The sequence below is a fragment of the Arachis hypogaea genome, chromosome 6 (genome assembly GCF_003086295.3).
Source record: "Arachis hypogaea cultivar Tifrunner chromosome 6, arahy.Tifrunner.gnm2.J5K5, whole genome shotgun sequence".
NCBI classification, from domain to species: domain Eukaryota; kingdom Viridiplantae; phylum Streptophyta; class Magnoliopsida; order Fabales; family Fabaceae; genus Arachis; species Arachis hypogaea.
This window is the reverse complement of record NC_092041.1, coordinates 74,917,182-74,935,244: the sequence shown is the minus strand read 5'-3', so window position 1 is coordinate 74,935,244 and position 18,063 is coordinate 74,917,182. Positions and strand designations below refer to the sequence as shown.

General features: G+C 38.5%; 2 non-coding genes across 2 annotated transcripts; both read right to left on the bottom strand.

Moving 5' to 3' along the window:
* Window positions 1-8,092: 8,092 nt before the first annotated feature.
* Window positions 8,093-8,196, bottom strand: LOC112700112 (small nucleolar RNA R71). Its single transcript, XR_003153033.1, has one exon. It is a non-coding gene; the product is annotated as a small nucleolar RNA R71 (small nucleolar RNA).
* Window positions 8,197-17,189: 8,993 nt separating this feature from the next.
* On the bottom strand, window positions 17,190-17,293 carry LOC112700111 (small nucleolar RNA R71). The gene has a single exon (XR_003153032.1). It is a non-coding gene; the product is annotated as a small nucleolar RNA R71 (small nucleolar RNA).
* Between the last annotated feature and the right edge of the window lie 770 nt (window positions 17,294-18,063).

Sequence of the window (18,063 nt, the reverse complement as noted above, 5' to 3'; positions counted from 1 at the left end):
CTAATTATCCAATTCCAAGCCAAGAGTGTGAAAAACTAGACAAAAACTATAAGAGACATTTTAGCAAACACCTAGCATGCATAAAAGGAGAAATATCATAAATTGCAATAAAAATAAATTCTATAACTATCAATTGTAATAAAATGATAATAACAACTGAAATGGGCATCAAAGAAATATAAATCATCAAAATTGCATTAAATGAAATCAAAAGTAACAAGAGTGTTCATAAAATAAAAATGACATAAAAGAGAAATTAAGAAGAAGAACTAAGAGAACTAAGATAACAAAGCATGAAAAAATAAATGAAACTACATCAAAACAAGAATTCAAGAGAGAAATTAAAGAGAGAATAAAGCTAAAAATCCTAATTCTAGAGAGAAGGGGGAGCTTCTCTCTCTAGAAAACTAAGCTAAGACATGTAAAAACCTAAATCTAAGTGCTCCCCTTCATTCCTCTTCACTTTAGCCTTAAATAACTTCAGAAAATCCCAAAATTGGGCCCTAGAGGCCCAAAAATCGCCCCCAGCAATTTGCAATAAATGAGTCACGCACTGGGAGTTGTGCGTACGCATAGGTGTGTGCGTACGCACACTTGCTGATTTTCTTCTTGTGCGTATGCACAGGTGGTCATCCGTACGCACACGTGGCTGAGTGGTTCTTGTGTGTATGCACAGAAGGTTGTGCGCACGCACACTCCAATGTGTACTTCTCCTTTGATTTCTTCATGTTTTCTGCCAATTCCATGCTTTCCTTCCACTCTTATCAAGCCATTCTTGCCTTGTAAGCCTGAAATTACTCAACAAACACATCAAGGCATCAAATGGAATTAAAGTGAATAAAATTTTGCAATTATAAAGCTTAAAAAGCATATTTTCACTTTCAAGCACAATTTAGGGAGAAATTATGAAGCTATGCTATTTCAATGGATAAATGCAAGAAAAGTTGATGAAATCCACCAAATTAGAGCAAATAAATATCATAAAATGTGGATTCATCATGCACTCTTCTGGTTCTTGCATACACAGACTAGAGACAAAGAAAAGTGGGAGTCTCTATGTCAGAGAATAGAGATCTCCTAGTGAGAAACCAAAAAAGAAGAAAAGAGACAAGAATTGATTTTTTTCGAAAATTAAATAGATAAATAAGAATGGAAAAATAATTCGAAAATAAAGAAATAATTAGGAAATTTCGAAAAAAATAAGAAAAGAAAAGATTAAGAAAAGATGTGACAACCAATTAACTAACAAGATTTAAAATCAAAGAGGAGATTTTCAAAAAAGAAGAAAGAGAAAGTAGTTAGGAAGTTTTTGAAAAAGAGAAAGGAGAATAAAAGATAAAACAAGTAACTAACTAATTAACAAGACTTGAAAATAAAATAAAAGATTTAAAAATTAAAAGGAGAAAGTTTAAAAGAAGATTTTGAATTTTAAAAGTTGAAAGAAAGTAAAGATTTGAAATTTAAAAGTTTTAAATTCAAAAAGGAAGATAAGATAAAGATTTAAAAAGATTAATAATTTAAAATTTAAAGATTTTGAAAAAGATTTGAAAAGATAAGATTTGAAATTTGAATTTTGAAAAAGATTTTATTTTAAAATTTGAAATTTGAATTTTAAAAACTTGAATTTTGAAAATTGAATTTGAATTAAGATAAGATAAGAATTTGAAATTTGAATTTTAAAATTTGATGAATTTAAAACAAGATAAGATAAAATTTTGAATTTAAAGAAAAAGATAAGACAAAGATTTGAAAAAGATAACAAGAAAGTTTAAAATTTGAATTTTGAATTTTTTGAAATTTGAAAAATTACAAAGATAAATACTAAAAGACACCAAACTTAATTTTTTTTATATATTTAAAAACACAATTTTCAAAATTTTGACAAAGAAAAACATTAAAAGAAACCAAACTTAAAATTTTTAAGATCAAACCAAAAAAATACCAAGAACAATTCGAACACAATGAAGAACACTCAATAACACTTTTTGAAAATTTAAGAAAAGAAAAATACAAAGAGATACCAAACTAAAAAAATTTGAAATCAAATAAGAGAAATAACAAGAATAGTTTGAACACCAAGAAGGAAAACAAAGAACAATTTTCGAAAAGCTAAGGAAAGAAAAACAAAGAAACACCGGAAAGACACCAAACTTAAAGATTGACACAAGATTAAAACAAAGGAAAAAGAGTACTAAAGAAAAGAAAAGGTTTTGAAGAGTTTTTGAAAAGTTTTCTAAAAAGAAATTAAGAAACATAATTAAAAGAGCAATAAAACCTTAAAAAGTACCTAATCTAAGCAACAAGGTAATTCAGTAGTTTGTAAAATCCGAACAATCCCCGACAATGGCACCAAAAACTTGTTGCACAAAACTGACTCCGCACGTTTCACACAGATAGACCGGCAAGTATATCGGGTCGTCCAAGTAATACCTCAGGTGAGTGAGGGTCGATCCTACGGAGATTGTTGATTTGAGCAAGCAGTGGTTATCTTGTAGATCTTAGTTAGGCGGATAAAAAATATAGTTTGTCACAAAAAATGCATAAAACAGAATAAATAAATAAAACGTTACTAGATAGGTGCAAAATCAATGGTGATAGAATGGTTGAGGCTTCAGAGATGCTTTGTCTTTCCGGATTAACGTTTCTTACTGTCTTCTTCAATAACTTTCTGATTCCTTCAATGGCAGACGTAAGTGATTAACTCATGTCCTATCATCAAGTTAACCTCCTCTACTGCATCAATCCACCATGTTAAAGTGACTCATGTTCTCTCATCAATCCACCTCTAGGTTTCTCACCGTAGTAGAAAATAAAACTCTAAGCAATCCACTCCCTTTGACGATCCTACTCAAGGTGCCACAGACAAGGCAGATTTTTTGGATTAGAAAGTGCTCCTTCTCTGACTCTAGCCTTAACACCACAGAGACCTCACTTACCCACGGTCAATGGGATTTCATGTCACATATCCAAAGTTATCTAGGTACTCTATTGGAATCCGCAATGCAATCTCTAGCTTTGGTTCAACACTATCCAGGTCAGGACTCGCATGGAACCCCTGTAGAACAAGGGTGATTGTCACGGGTCACCCTCAAGTAATAAGATGAAGAATGAGAATGCATAAGAGAATAGAATCAGACATATTGAACTAGAACAATAATATTATTAATCCATGAAACTCAGCAGAGCTCCTAACCTTAACCTTAGGAGGTTAGTGACTCATGCTTACAGAAAAATACAATGAAAGGTTCAAATGGGCAAGGATGAGGTAGAAGATCCTAAACAAGGGTGATCTCCTCCTATATATAATATCCTAGTGACTAAGAATTACAGAAATATGATAAACTAGTCTTGCAGTGCGAAAATTCACTTTTCAGGCTCACTTGGTGAGTGTTTGGGCTGAGCCAAGGGTGTCTCCATGTGCTAGACTCCTTAGGGGTGTTGAACACTGGCTTGGGACTCCCTTTTGGGCATTGGACGCCAGTTTCTCCTCTGTGGGCGTTGGACGCCAGAAATGGGACAGGTGGCTGATGAGAGAACTTTTGCGTGGTCTAGAAATTTGCGGATAAATCTTCGTTGCAAGTATAGTTTCTAAACCTTCAAAAGTCCTTTCATACAAACGTTTTGGTTGTTACAAGTAACAAACCCCCTTGAAATTTATAACCGAGTATTCAAACCTCGGGTCGTCTTCTCAAGGAATTGCAGGGAGGTATGTTCTTATTATTGGTTATGAGTTTGTAAATTAGGGGTTTTAGAAATTAGGGAGCAGTATGTTGCATAAGAAGAAATAAAATAAATAAATAACTATAAAATAAACTCTTGGAAAGGTACGAAAATAGGAAGTCCTATCCTGGTTATCCTTATCAATTGTAAAGAGAATTGGATTCTTCTCCCACTTTGTTAACCTCTAACTATGAAGGTAAGTTAGGTGGATGAATTAATTCTGATTCCTCAGGTCCTAGTCTTTCCTTTCCTAGTCTTTCCTTGGGAAAGACTAGAGTTATTGGAACTTGAATTAATTCTTGAAGAATTCCAATTTTCAATCAACAATGAGTTTGATAACTCAAGGGTCACCAATTATTTAACCAAAGCCGAAAGGGAAAAATAAATCTAAATTGAATTGAAAGCAATCTTAAACAGAATAAAACAATCATAATCTGAAATACCTCAAAATGCATTAATAAAAGAAATCAATTCTAACCTGAAGTTTGTAAACCAACATTAACAAACTGAAATAAAATAATAGAATAAATAAAGAACCTGGGATTGAGAGCTACTCCTAAAACTAAGAGAAATCCTAAATCCTAATACTAAGAGAGAGGAGAGAACCTCTCTCTCTAAAAACTACATCTAAAACATGAAAAGTGAATTATGAGAGCCTTCTTATGAATGGATGCATCCCCCCACTTTATAGCCTCTAATATGTGTTCTCTGGGCCGAAAACTGGGTTAGAAACAGCCCAGAAGTCACTTCCAGCGCTTTCTGGTCCGTACAGGTCACGGAAAAGTGACGCGGCCGCATGGCTCACGAGGCCGCGCGGGTTGTGTTCCTGCCAGGTCACGCCTCCGCGTGACCCACGCGTTCGCGTCGCCTGGCGTCGAGGTAGCTATGGCAAATTATATATCAAATCGAAGCCCCGGACGTTAGCTTTCCAATGCAACTGAAACCGCGTCATTTGGACCTCTGTAGCTAAAGTTTTAGCTGTTTGAGTGCAAAGAGGTCAGGCTGGATAGTTTAGCAATTTCTCCAACTTCTTGTATTCCTTCCACTTTTGCATGCTTCTTTTCCATCCTCTGAGCCATTCCTGCCCTGTAATCTCTGAGATCACTTAACACACATATCAAGGCATCTAATGGTAATAAGAGAGGATTAATAATTGATGCCAAGGCATCTTAGGCTAGTTTCACTAGCATTTTTCTGTTAGTTTTAGTTGTTTTATGCATTTTCTTGAGCTTAAAGTAACCAAGAATGGTTAAATGAACAACAAGCAATGAATCATCCAAACATTATGATTTTGATGCAAATTCCATGAGTTTTTAGTGTTATTACTTGAATGCTATGAATGGATGATTTCTCATGAAATTTTACAAGACTTTGATGCAATTGTTTGGATGATTTCAGGGAAGAAGAGGCTAGGCAAGGAAGCAACAAAAATCAATAAAGGAAGTTTAAGAATCAAATGGGACGTTTAAGCTCCAGTTTAAGGTTAAACTGGAGCTTAAACGCCAAAATCATGAGAAGAGAGGAAATGCTGTAACTGGCGTTTAACCTCCAGTTTGACCTCAAACTGGAAGTTAAACGCCAGAATGAGAAAGGGCACCAAGAAGCATTCCACGTTTAACCTCCAGTTTGACCTCAAACTGGAGGTTAAACGCCAGAATGATGATTTGAACCAAGGGAGCATTCCACGTTTAACCTCCAGTTTGACCTCAAACTGGAGGTTAAACGTGTTCGACACTTTCTCCTCACCAAGAAGCATTTCCACGTTTAACCTCCAGTTTGACCTCAAACTGGAGGTTAAACGCCAGAAGCAGGAGAGGCACCAGGAGAGTTCCACGTTTAACCTCCAGTTTGACCTCAAACTGGAGGTTAAACGTGTTCGATGGTTATTCTGCCTCCAGGGTGTGTTCTTCATTTCCAAGTTTAACCTCCAGTTTGACCTCAAACTGGAGGTTAAACGTGTTCGATGGCTTCTCTCCTCCAGGGTGTTTTCTTCATTTCCAAGTTTAACCTCCAGTTTAACCTCAAACTGGAGGTTAAACGTGGTCGACCCAAATTGCCTCCAGGGTGTGCTTTCTTCATTTCCAAGTTTAACCTCCAGTTTAACCTTAAACTGGAGGTTAAACGTGCTCGACAATGCACAACCCTGGGTTGCTCTCTTCCAATTCCACGTTTAAGTTTTAGTTTGACCTTAAACTGAAACTTAAACTTAAACTAAAACACCACCATTTGGAAAGGTTTCTGGGCCAATTATATTGAAGTTTAAGTTAGCAATTGAGCACAAAGATTAACTTAAACTTATTATGGCATGAAACCCAATTGAATATCATGGTTTATGGGATTGGGCCTGAAGAATTGATGAGTCTGGAACTTCAAATTGTTGAGTCTTGTGTCATTACTTGTTTATTACTAAGTTTGCTCAATGAATGTTACAGAATTGGATCACAGCCTCATCAAGATTATGGACCATAAGCCTAAAGCAAAAGGAAATCAAGGAAAGGCCTCAAAGCCCAAGAAACACAACAGAAGCTCAATTTAGAAAGTGTATAAATAGGATAGAATTGAAGTTAGTTGGCACTTTTTGACATTTTAGAACTTTTCATATTGTGTAATTGAATTCTGAGCTATGACTCACTAAACCCCTTTCATTGGGTTAGGGAGTTCTATTGTAATTCAATGAATCAATAATAGTTTTATCTTCTTCTTCAATCTTTTCTCTTGAATTTTGTTAGAAAGCTTCTCGATCTAATTCCATTGGGTAGTTGTCTTGGGAAAGAAATTACCCATAATTGGAATCCTTCGGAACCTTGGGAAAGGAATGATGGATTCATGCTAGAGAAGCTTTCTCACAGTGAATTGGATTGGGGTTTGGATGGATATTGTGACATGTAATCCTACCAAATTGTGGTCCATGAAGCTGTGTGGTATAATCAGTGATCAAGCTTCATCTCTTCTTATGAACATTTAAACCAAGGGATTGGGAATTTGTTTGTTTTTAGAGAGAATTGGTGAGCCAAGGGATTGGGATCCAATCATATAAGATTGCCAAGCAAAATTCAATGAATGCATTGGTTGAAGAAGAGATAAAATGTTTTGATTCGGAGATCTCAATATCTCCTAACACCCAATGAACTCCCATCTCTCTGATCTATCCCTTTCTATTTACCTTGTGCAATTTCAATTCATGCAATCACCCCCATCCCTTTTAATTTCAGCAATTTAACTTCTCGCACTTTAATTTTCGCAATTTAAGATTCAGTCATTTCAATTCCTTGCAATTTACATTTCCCGCCAATTTATTTACTTTATGCAATTCACACCCAATTCTTGATTCCGCTCAACTAATCAAACTTCTAATTCGAATTGCTCATTCAACCAATCCTTGTGGGATTCGACCTCACTCTATTGTGAGTTTTTACTTGACGATAACCGGTGCACTTGCCGGAAGGAATTTTGCCGTTCGTGCAATTTCCCTTAATCGTAGCTATACCCAGTTATAGCGCATCAAGTTTATGGCGCCGTTGCCGGGGATTGGTTTTCGATTGACAATTCTCAAATTGGAAGTTAACTAGATTGAGCATTTTTTTTGTTTTGTTAATTTAGTTCAAGTCACTTGTTGATTTTAATTCCTGCACTCTGTTATTTGCTTTTTCTTTCTTTATGCCTTTAAATTCAAGCAACTAACTCACTGACCCACTAACTATTTGAATTAATTCCTCAATTGCTCTAACCATACTCTTCCAGTAACCAAGAGTATTCCTCTTGTTTGTTGCTTGTGGTGTGTTCTTGTATGACAGGTAGGAGAGGAGAGACATCAACTCCCTCATATACCGAACCAGAGAGGACCCTTCATAGACTTAGAAGGGAAGCAAGAAGGAAGAGGGTACTGGGAGAAGAAGAATCTGAAGGAGAATCTGAGGACAACTTTGAGGAAGCTCTAGATCTCAACATGGATAGAGAAGTTCACAACCATGAGAGGGATGATGGAAATAATGCCATTCCTGGGAGGAGGGTTCTTGGTTCATACATAAACCCAACCTCTGGGAATTGTGGTAGCAGCATCCAGAAACCACCCATTCAGGCTAACAATTTTGAACTCAAACCACAGCTAATATCACTGGTGGAAAACCATTGTTCATTTGGTGGGAGTGCTAATGAAGATCCAAACCAACATCTCACCAAATTCTTGAGAATTTGCGACACTGTGAAGTCCAATGGAGTCCAGGATGATGCCTACAAACTGCTCTTGTTCCCATTTTCACTTAGGGACAAGGCAGCTAAGTGGCTGGAATCATTCCCAAGGGACAGCCTAACAACCTGGGATGAAGTGGAGAGCAAGTTTCTGGCACATTTCTACCCCCCACAAAAGGTCAATAGGCTTCGATCTGAGGTTCAGACTTTTAGACAACAAGATGGTGAGACGCTCTACGAGGCATGGGAGAGGTTCAAAGAGTTGACAAGGAAATGCCCACCAAACATGTTCCCTGACTGGGTGCAATTGCACATCTTCTATGATGGACTTTCTTATGAATCAAGGAAGGCTGTAGACCATTCATCAGGAGGCTCATTGAACAGGAAAAAGACTGTGGAAGAAGCCATTGAAGTGATTGAGACAGTGGCTGAGAATGAATACTACTATGCTTCAGAGAGACACAACACTAAGGGAGTCATGGAGCTGAACCATATTGATGCAATTCTAGCCCAAAACAAGGTGTTTGCCAAGCAACTAGCAGAGCTCACCAGGAAATTAGACACAAAGCAAGTGGCTGCAATACACACACAAGATCAAGAGGAAGAAGGAAATGATTGGGAAGAGGCCAACTATGTGGGAAACCAACAAAGGCAATCATATGATCCACACTCCAACACTTACAACCCAGGATGGAAAAACCACCCAAACTTTGGGTGGGGAAACCAGCAAACCCAACCACAAAACCACAAACCATATAACCACAACCAACATAACAATTCCACATACCAAAATTCCAACCAAAGATCATACCAAGCCACACAAAACACTTACCCCCAACCACCATATCATGGCCAAAATGATCAACCTGACCAACCTAATCCAAACCAACAATTTCAAGATCAATTAAACAGGATAGAAGGAAGGCTTGCAACCATGAGTCAAGACATAACCGAATTGAAAAGCTTTAAGGAAGATGTGAGATCGACCTTAAGGAGTCATGGTGAAAAACTCAAGTGGATGGAGTCTCGAGTAGGAGAGCTATCTCAACAAGCCCCCAAGTCAACTGCAATGTTCCCTAGTGACACTGAAAAGAATCCTAAGGGGGAACAAAAGGGAGTGAGATGGGAAGAATGCAAGGCCATCACCATGTTGAAGGAAGTCTCAGAAGAAGAAGGAATCAGACCATCAGAAAAGGAGACAGAAATCTTGAAAGAAGGTGTGGAAGAAGCTAAGCAGGAAAGTGAAATGGAGCAAGCCAAGGAATTGCAAAAGGAAGGCATGCTGGGAACATACCAACCAAAAGCACCATTTCCTCAGAGGTTAGGAGGAGGTGAAAAAGGGAAAACATATTCAAGGTTCTTAGAGACATTTAAGTCTCTCCACATCAATATTCCCTTTCTTGAGATTCTCCAGCAGATGCCTACACATATCAAGTACTTGAAGGAATTGCTGAGCAAGAAAAGAGTTTTGAAGGGAGGACAGACTGTAATAATGAACAAAGAATGCAGTGCACTCATCAAGAAGGATATGATCTCTAAGAAAACAGATCCAGGAAGTTTTCATATTCCTTGCATCATAGGGGAAACAAAAATTGAGAGAGGATTCTGTGATCTAGGAGCTAGCATAAATGTGATGCCTCTGACTCTTATGAAGAGGCTACAACTGAATGAGGTGAGATCCACTGATGTAGTCATACAACTGGCTGACAAAACTCAAAAGCAAGCTGAAGGGGTAGTTGAAAATGTGCTGGTGAAAGTGGGAAACTATTTCTTCCCCACAGACTTTGTCATTTTGGACATGGAAGAAAGCTACTTACACCCTATAATTCTGGGAAGGCCATTTCTAGCCACTGCTAGAGCACTCATAGATATAGAACAAGGAGAGCTAATTTTGAGAGTGCATGATGAACAGCTCATATTCCATGTTTTCAAATCTGCATCTGAGCCTGAACCAGAAGAGCCTAAGGATGATGGTAGCCATCTGTGTTTGGAGGAAAACAATCCAGCAGCTGAAACTCTGGAACAGTCCTTGGAAGGCAAACAAGAATTGCAAGAGTTAAAGCCACGAGAATCAAAAGCAACAGATAAGAAAGAGCCTCCTGGCATAAGGGTCAATGAAGAAATTCTCAAGAGAGAGGGAGGAATTGTAAAGAAAGTGCCAAGAGGGTGGAGAAACAAGAAAATTCCCACTGAAGGTTTCTCTCCGGGAGATGAAGTGATATCAAGTCATTATCTGCCAATCCCACCTGGCCTCAAACCCATTCCTTCCCAGCTGCCCCAAGTGTTCACAATCAACAAGGTTCTTTCTATGGAACATTTGGAAATCAGAAAGAAAGTGAATGGGGACGTTTCCATAGTGAGAGGAGAGGACATCAAGCACTACAATCCACCCTAACAAGGGACAATCGTCAAGCTAGTGACGTTAAAGAAGCGCTTCATGGGAGGCAACCCATGTTTTAGTATCCTTACTTTTTATTGTTTTACTCTGCATCTAATAAAGCATGATTTCTTATGCATGAAGTGAATCTTTGGGACAACTGTTGATAAAGTGCACTAAACATTGCATGTAGAATACAATTGGGCTCTAAGTTTGGTGTGCCTGAAGGCACACCCAAATCTTACTCACATTGTATTCAATCTTTCAAGGTGCACAACCAAACATTAAGTTTGGTGTTCCTTTTGAACACGGTTAATGAAAAGCAAGAAGTTCCTTTGGATTTCAATTCATGACAAGTATACCATTTGCATGTTTTAATACTTTGATTTCAATTACTTTAGGTAGTAAAGTTGTTTAGGATCAAAGAGCCAAAGTGACTATGATTTATTAGAATTATGCACATTCATTAAGGACAACCAACATGGATTTCATGACATCAGGAGACATTACCAAGCATTAAGTTTGGTGTCCATTAATAAATGTGCATACACAAAGGTCACGGCTATAAGCTCATAAAAACAATCATTGGTTTACAATTCAAAAAGAATGACAAACATGTGCAAATACTATTCACATGGACCGAAAAATAATAGCACATTTGTTTGTTTGTGTAGGTACAAAAGGAAGGATAAGAATGGAGGAAGAAGACAAGAGGGGAGGCACGGTTCTTGGTCAAAAAGAAAGTTCAAAGGTTTTTGAAACTAGCACATGGGAAAAGGAAATTCTGCATGAAAAGATAGCTACATGTACAATCAATGCACCCAGAATACTTCCAAGAAAGTGAAAAGCTATTAGTCCTTCTCCCTTAGTCATATATTACCATCAAGCCATGCCTCACAAATTCACCCTAGCCGTCCAATTTTCACTTGCACACATTATAAAGAACCAATTGGGGGAACGAGTTCCACACCACCAAACCGTCTTCTTGCACATTTTCTTTCATCATAAGCATAACCATCTCTTGCCGAAAACAACCTCACTACACTTCTAACCACACTTTCTTACTTTACCTTGTCAACTTTAGCTTGTCACTTACCAACACTAAGGAACCAATGGCGGCCTCATCTAGCCACAAAAGAAGAAAGGATAAACAGCCAATGGAAGAGGAAAGGGAATTTGATGCATGGAAATACAAATCGGTTTTCCATGAGATTCAAGCCGAATGGATGAGACCTAAAAGGGTATTAGCTGAGGTTCCCTTTGACCTTGAACAGGATGAGTTCCCAGGTATTTGGGAGAAGATCAAAAAGAGGAAGTGGGAGCTTTTAACTAAGCCAATCACAAAAATCAATGTCAACCTGGTGAAGGAGTTCTATGCCAATGCAGTGAGGGAGGATACAACCAAGGAACCCACATACAAAAGCTATGTGAGAGGGGTGGAAGTTGACTTCAGCCCCAAAGCAATCATGAAAACTCTTGGCCTGAAAAGCATACGTTTCAGCCAAGCAAGTTATGAGGAAAGGATGATGGGGGAACCTGACTATTCGACTATTGCTGAAGACCTTTGTGCCATCCGAGCTGAATGGGTGAGAAAGACAAAAGGGGCTCCAAGAGTTTTGAGAAGGGGAGACCTAACACCTGAAGCTAAAGGGTGGTATGCAATAGTTAGGAGATCCATCCTACCCACTGCAAACTCTTCCGAAATAGTCCCCAAAAGAGCCATCTTGCTACATTGCATTATGGTGGGAGGGGAGATCAAAGTTCATAAACTCATTGCTGAACAGATACAAGAGTTTAGTGAAAAAAGTGACCATGACTCCTGGCTCCACTTCCCTAGCACCATCATTAGACTATGCATCGATGCCCGAGTACCACTTGAAGATGAAAGACCTAATTGGCTATATCCTGGAATGGCCATAACTGCTCACAGAATGACTCTTGGCCCAGCTCCCCCAAGACATACAAAAAGAAGAAATGAAGAAGGGCAGCAAGCAGAAGCAGAGCAAGAAGCAGAGCAAGAGGGAGAAGAAGGAGAAGAAGAGCAAGAAGAGCAAGAGATTCCAGAAAGAAGACAACAAGTTCCCAGAGACCCCATGGACATGAGCAGAATGCAGGAAATCATGGAAGGATTATCTCAACAATACATGAGGTCTCAGGAGAGGCAAGAGGACTTCCACCTAAAGATGATGGACATGCAAAGAAATTTTGAATCAAGATTCCTGGATCTGCAAAGGGAACAAAATTTACAATTACAGGAATCCCTCAGCCATATATGCCAACACCAAGATGCCAATATGTTGGCACTCAAGGAAGCCACCACTCTGCAGAATGCGAGATACTCAGTTCAAGCTGATTACAACATCAGCTCTCAAATCAAGCTGAACTACATAGGGGAACATCTACACAAGATGGACCCAGCATTCCCAGCTTTTGATGAGTATTTCAAAGGGAGGAAAGAAGGAGAAATAAACAAGGCAATGGTGCTTGAAAAAGGAGTGGAAGAAACAATGAAAAAGGCTGGATTCTGGAAAAAGCTCATGAGAAAAGACAAGGGAAGTACAAGTGGTCAAAAAGAGGTAAGGAGCAAGAAGAAGCAGGATCCCAAGAATCAAGAAGAACCAAGCAATAAATAAGAGGTGGTCCCGTTCCTTAACAATCAAATGATAGTTGTGAATTGTCTTTATGAGCTTTGTTTCATTTTAAGTCATTTAAGTTTATGTGAAGTTTAGTATGTTTATCTGATTATTGCTTTGAATAAAGTGAATTGCCTAGATTGTTTGGATATAACTTCACCTACTTAAACAAATGCTTGCCATGCTTGTTCTGTTTCCAAAAATAAAAGAAAAGTGTGAACAAAGGTAACTTGGCTCATTTAGTGACAAATCAAGTAGAATTATGTGGTGGTATGCATGCTTGATTGTTTAGTTAGCTCACTGGAAATTGAGTGTAGAATTATCATTTTTGTGTAGAAGTTAAATACTGTCTATGGATCTTGATGAATAAATGTCTTTGGCCATGAAAAAGAAAGAAAAAGAAGAAGAAAAAGCCACTGAAAAGGGCAACTAAAAAGCAAAAAAATTGAGAAAATAAGCTAGGCATCAATGGTTTGAACTTCTGAGACATATGCCTGTGGTGTTTATGTACTAGGATCTGCTTGGATGAATAGGTTCTGTGGAGTGTTTCAACACTTGGTAACTTGGGTTAACTAACCCGGGATTATCGACCAAAAGTCCATTATCAAGAGCAACCTAGCTACAAAACATTTAGTTACACAAAGAGGTGCTGGGCACCAATGTCTCAAGAAGAAATGTGAACTAAAATGCCTGTAGTGGATATGTGTACTGCACTGATAAGAAAAAGAAAATTGCCAAAGGCTTGTGCTACACATGACACTGAGCAAACAAGGAGCAAAGAGCTCTAAGAAAAAGAAAAACAAAGAAAGGAAAAAGTGCCAAGGACATAAGAATAACAAGAGGCCATAGCAGTGTTTGATGGATGCAATGAAAAAGTGATAATCCTACTTGATAAGTATGAAAAAGTGATGCTGCAACTTTCTGCATAAAACCCTTCTGATGAGCTTCAAATGCTTGCTAATTTAGCCAATGTAATTGCCTTTTGTTTCATACTTTCTTCTCAAATAACTCAGGACTTGCTTAGGGACAAGCAAGTATTAAGTTTGGTGTTGTGATGCCAAGGCATCTTAGCCTAGTTTCACTAGCATTTTTCTATTAGTTTTAGTTGTTTTATGCATTTTCTTGAGCTTAAAGTAACCAAGAATGGTTAAATGAACAACAAGCAATGAATCATCCAAACATTATGATTTTGATGCAAATTCCATGAGTTTTTAGTGTTATTACTTGAATGCTATGAATGGATGATTTCTCATGAAATTTTACAAGACTTTGATGCAATTGTTTGGATGATTTCAGGGAAGAAGAGGCTAGGCAAGGAAGCAACAAAAATCAATAAAGGAAGTTTAAGAATCAAATGGGACGTTTAAGCTCCAGTTTAAGGTTAAACTGGAGCTTAAACGCCAAAATCATGAGAAGAGAGGAAATGATGTAACTGGCGTTTAACCTCCAGTTTGACCTCAAACTGGAAGTTAAACGCCAGAATGAGAAAGGGCACCAAGAAGCATTCCACGTTTAACCTCCAGTTTGACCTCAAACTGGAGGTTAAACGCCAGAATGATGATTTGAACCAAGGGAGCATTCCACGTTTAACCTCCAGTTTGACCTCAAACTGGAGGTTAAACGTGTTTGACACTTTCTCCTCACCAAGAAGCATTTCCACGTTTAACCTCCAGTTTGACCTCAAACTGGAGGTTAAACGCCAGAAGCAGGAGAGGCACCAGGAGAGTTCCACGTTTAACCTCCAGTTTGACCTCAAACTGGAGGTTAAACGTGTTCGATGGTTATTCTGCCTCCAGGGTGTGTTCTTCATTTCCAAGTTTAACCTCCAGTTTGACCTCAAACTGGAGGTTAAACGTGTTCGATGGCTTCTCTCCTCCAGGGTGTTTTCTTCATTTCCAAGTTTAACCTCCAGTTTAACCTCAAACTGGAGGTTAAACGTGGTCGACCCAAATTGCCTCCAGGGTGTGCTTTCTTCATTTCCAAGTTTAACCTCCAGTTTAACCTTAAACTGGAGGTTAAACGTGCTCGACAATGCACAACCCTGGGTTGCTCTCTTCCAATTCCACGTTTAAGTTTTAGTTTGACCTTAAACTGAAACTTAAACTTATACTAAAACACCACCATTTGGAAAGGTTTCTGGGCCAATTATATTGAAGTTTAAGTTAGCAATTGAGCACAAAGATTAACTTAAACTTATTATGGCATGAAACCCAATTGAATATCATGGTTTATGGGATTGGGCCTGAAGAATTGATGAGTCTGGAACTTCAAATTGTTGAGTCTTGTGTCATTACTTGTTTATTACTAAGTTTGCTCAATGAATGTTACAGAATTGGATCACAGCCTCATCAAGATTATGGACCATAAGCCTAAAGCAAAAGGAAATCAAGGAAAGGCCTCAAAGCCCAAGAAACACAACAGAAGCTCAATTTAGAAAGTGTATAAATAGGATAGAATTGAAGTTAGTTGGCACTTTTTGACATTTTAGAACTTTTCATATTGTGTAATTGAATTCTGAGCTATGACTCACTAAACCCCTTTCATTGGGTTAGGGAGTTCTATTGTAATTCAATGAATCAATAATAGTTTTATCTTCTTCTTCAATCTTTTCTCTTGAATTTTGTTAGAAAGCTTCTCGATCTAATTCCATTGGGTAGTTGTCTTGGGAAAGAAATTACCCATAATTGGAATCCTTCGGAACCTTGGGAAAGGAATGATGGATTCATGCTAGAGAAGCTTTCTCACAGTGAATTGGATTGGGGTTTGGATGGATATTGTGACATGTAATCCTACCAAATTGTGGTCCATGAAGCTGTGTGGTATAATCAGTGATCAAGCTTCATCTCTTCTTATGAACATTTAAACCAAGGGATTGGGAATTTGTTTGTTTTTAGAGAGAATTGGTGAGCCAAGGGATTGGGATCCAATCATATAAGATTGCCAAGCAAAATTCAATGAATGCATTGGTTGAAGAAGAGATAAAATGTTTTGATTCGGAGATCTCAATATCTCCTAACACCCAATGAACTCCCATCTCTCTGATCTATCCCTTTCTATTTACCTTGTGCAATTTCAATTCATGCAATCACCCCCATCCCTTTTAATTTCAGCAATTTAACTTCTCGCACTTTAATTCTCGCAATTTAAGATTCAGTCATTTCAATTCCTTGCAATTTACATTTCCCGCCAATTTATTTACTTTATGCAATTCACACCCAATTCTTGATTCCGCTCAACTAATCAAACTTCTAATTCGAATTGCTCATTCAACCAATCCTTGTGGGATTCGACCTCACTCTATTGTGAGTTTTTACTTGACGATAACCGGTGCACTTGCCGGAAGGAATTTTGCCGTTCGTGCAATTTCCCTTAATCGTAGCTATACCCAGTTATAGCGCATCAAGTTTATGGCGCCGTTGCCTGGGATTGGTTTTCGATTGACAATTCTCAAATTGGAAGTTAACTAGATTGAGCATTTTTTTTTGTTTTGTTAATTTAGTTCAAGTCACTTGTTGATTTTAATTCCTGCACTCTGTTATTTGCTTTTTCTTTCTTTATGCCTTTAAATTCAAGCAACTAACTCACTGACCCACTAACTATTTGAATTAATTCCTCAATTGCTCTAACCATACTCTTCCAGTAACCAAGAGTATTCCTCTTGTTTGTTGCTTGTGGTGTGTTCTTGTATGACAGGTAGGAGAGGAGAGACATCAACTCCCCCATATACGGAACCAGAGAGGACCCTTCATAGACTTAGAAGGGAAGCAAGAAGGAAGAGGGTACTGGGAGAAGAAGAATCTGAAGGAGAATCTGAGGACAACTTTGAGGAAGCTCTAGATCTCAACATGGATAGAGAAGTTCACAACCATGAGAGGGATGATGGAAATAATGCCATTCCTGGGAGGAGGGTTCTTGGTTCATACATAAACCCAACCTCTGGGAATTGTGGTAGCAGCATCCAGAAACCACCCATTCAGGCTAACAATTTTGAACTCAAACCACAGCTAATATCACTGGTGGAAAACCATTGTTCATTTGGTGGGAGTGCTAATGAAGATCCAAACCAACATCTCACCAAATTCTTGAGAATTTGCGACACTGTGAAGTCCAATGGAGTCCAGGATGATGCCTACAAACTGCTCTTGTTCCCATTTTCACTTAGGGACAAGGCAGCTAAGTGGCTGGAATCATTCCCAAGGGACAGCCTAACAACCTGGGATGAAGTGGAGAGCAAGTTTCTGGCACGTTTCTACCCCCCACAAAAGGTCAATAGGCTTCGATCTGAGGTTCAGACTTTTAGACAACAAGATGGTGAGACGCTCTACGAGGCATGGGAGAGGTTCAAAGAGTTGACAAGGAAATGCCCACCAAACATGTTCCCTGACTGGGTGCAATTGCACATCTTCTATGATGGACTTTCTTATGAATCAAGGAAGGCTGTAGACCATTCATCAGGAGGCTCATTGAACAGGAAAAAGACTGTGGAAGAAGCCATTGAAGTGATTGAGACAGTGGCTGAGAATGAATACTACTATGCTTCAGAGAGACACAACACTAAGGGAGTCATGGAGCTGAACCATGTTGATGCAATTCTAGCCCAAAACAAGGTGTTTGCCAAGCAACTAGCAGAGCTCACCAGGAAATTAGACACAAAGCAAGTGGCTGCAATACACACACAAGATCAAGAGGAAGAAGGAAATGATTGGGAAGAGGCCAACTATGTGGGAAACCAACAAAGGCAATCATATGATCCACACTCCAACACTTACAACCCAGGATGGAAAAACCACCCAAACTTTGGGTGGGGAAACCAGCAAACCCAACCACAAAACCACAAACCATATAACCACAACCAACATAACAATTCCACATACCAAAATTCCAACCAAAGATCATACCAAGCCACACAAAACACTTACCCCCAACCACCATATCATGGCCAAAATGATCAACCTGACCAACCTAATCCAAACCAACAATTTCAAGATCAATTAAACAGGATAGAAGGAAGGCTTGCAACCATGAGTCAAGACATAACCGAATTGAAAAGCTTTAAGGAAGATGTAAGATCGACCTTAAGGAGTCATGGTGAAAAACTCAAGTGGATGGAGTCTCGAGTAGGAGAGCTATCTCAACAAGCCCCCA